The sequence below is a fragment of the Cebus imitator genome, unplaced genomic scaffold (genome assembly GCF_001604975.1).
Source record: "Cebus imitator isolate Cc_AM_T3 unplaced genomic scaffold, Cebus_imitator-1.0 Scaffold6, whole genome shotgun sequence".
Lineage (NCBI taxonomy): Eukaryota > Metazoa > Chordata > Mammalia > Primates > Cebidae > Cebus > Cebus imitator.
This window is the reverse complement of record NW_016107321.1, coordinates 10,905,396-10,907,680: the sequence shown is the minus strand read 5'-3', so window position 1 is coordinate 10,907,680 and position 2,285 is coordinate 10,905,396.

Genomic DNA, 2,285 nt, shown 5'->3' with positions numbered 1-2,285 from the left:
ATTTATTTCAGTCATTTTTTTGTAGTTCTTCTCATAAAGACATTTCACCTCCTTTGTTAGGTGTATTTCTAAGTATTTTCTATTTTTGTGTGCCACTGTTGTGAATAGGATTGCATTCTTGATTTGGCTTTCAGATTGAATATTATTGTTGTATAGAAAAACTACTTATTTTTGTACATTGATTTTGTATCCTAAAACTTCACTGAAGTCATTTGTCAGTTCCAAGGACCTTTTTGGTGGAGTCTTTAGGGTTTTCTAGGTATAGAATCATATTATCAGCAAAGAGAGATCGTTTGGCTTCTTTTCCTATTTGGGTGACTTTTATTCTTAAGCTTGATTGCTCTGGCTAGGATTTCCAGCCAGTACTGTGTTGAATAGAATGGGTGAGAGTGGACATTCACGTCTTGTTCCAGTTCTCAAGGTGAATGCTTCCAGCTTTTGCACATTCAGTACAATGTTGGCTTCAGGTTTGTCCTAGATGGCTGTTATTATTTTCAGGCATGTTTCTTCAATGCCTAGTTTCTCAAGGGTTTTAATCATAAAGGGATGTTGGATTTTATTGAAGATTTTTCCTGTGGCTATTGAGATGATTGTATGATTTTTGTTTTTAATTTTGTTTATGTGATGAATCACATTTATTAATTTGTGCAATATGGAACCAACTTTGCTTCCCAGGAATAAAGCCTACTTGATTGTGATGAATTAACTCTTTGATGTGCTGCTAGATTTGGTTTGCTAGTATTTTACTGAGAATTTTTGCATCTGTGTTCATCAGGGATATTAGCCTGTGGATTTCTTTTTTCATTGTGTCTGGGGTTTTTTTTTTAATTTTTTTTATTACTATACTTTAAGTTCTGGAGTACATGTGCAGATCTTGCAGGAATGATACGTAGGTATAAGTTTTGGTATCAGGGTGATGCTGGCCTTGTAGAATGAGTTAGAGAAGAGTACCTTCTCTTCAATGTTTTAGAATACTTCAAGTTGAATTGGTACCAGCTCATCTTTGTACTTCTGGTAGAATTTGGATTGAATTCATCTGCTCTGGGCTTTTGGGTCTAGCAGGGGGGTTTTGTTTGCCTTGTGTTTTTTGTTTGTTTGTTTGTTTGTTTGTTTTTCTAAATCCATTTTGGAAGTCATTATTGGTGTGGTCAGGGTTTTTATTTATTCCTGATTCAATCTTGGGAGGTTTTTTCCAGGAACTTATCAATTTCCTCTAGATTTTCTAATTTGTGTGCATAGAGATGTTCATAGTAGTCTCTGAGGATCTTTCATTTGTATTTCTGTGAGATCATTTGTGATGCCACCTTTGTATTTTCTGATTAAACTTATTTGGATCTTCTCTCTTTTGTGCTTTGTCAATCCAGCTCGCATTCTATCAATCTCATTTATTGTTTTTTTTTTTTGTTGATTTTATTGTACATATTTTTGGGTCCCAATTTTATTCAGTTCTGCTCTAATAGTTATTTCTTTTTGTCTGCTACCTTTGGGGTTAATTTTCTCTTGGTGTGATGGTAAAGTCATTAATTTGTGAGCTTTCTAACTTTTTGAAGTAGACATTTAGCACTATAAACTTTTCTGTTAGTACTGCTTTTGCTGCATCCTAGAGATTTTTGGTATGTTGCGTTTCTGTTTTCATTTATTTCAAACATTTTTTATTTGTGCCTTAATTTTGTTAGTTTGAAAATTTTCCTCACTAATGCAACTGAATAATTAGTATTTATGTTCTTTTTTGTGGGTTTCTTAATTACATCCTTTCCTGGCTAACTAGTGTCACACCTGTCTTACTTTTCCTAAATTAAAGATTTGTCCATGATGCTGTATGTGTAACAGAAATCTTTGTGTTATATTCAAAACTCTCAAATTTTCCTTTATATAATTTACTTTATGCACATTTGATTTTGAAATGTTTTATTGAAGTCTGAGATGCACAAAAAACACAGATATTTAGCGTACAGTTTGATGAGTGTTTATCTATGTGTAAACCCTTGTAATGACCATACAGACAGAGAGATTTTTAGCAGCCTAAAAAGTTCCTTTATGCCTTCCCAGTCAAAACCTACTCCTCCCGATCCCCAATAGCACCTATTCTATGACCATACATTAATGTTTTCTTTTTTTGCCTTCATATACATGGAATCATAGTATTTTGAGTCTGGTTTTATTTATTTATTTTTTTTTGAGACGGAGTTTCGCTCTTGTTACCCAGGCTGGAGTACAATGGCGCGATCTCGGTTCACCGCAACCTCCGCCTCCTGGGTTCAGGCAATTCTCCTGCCTCAGCCTCC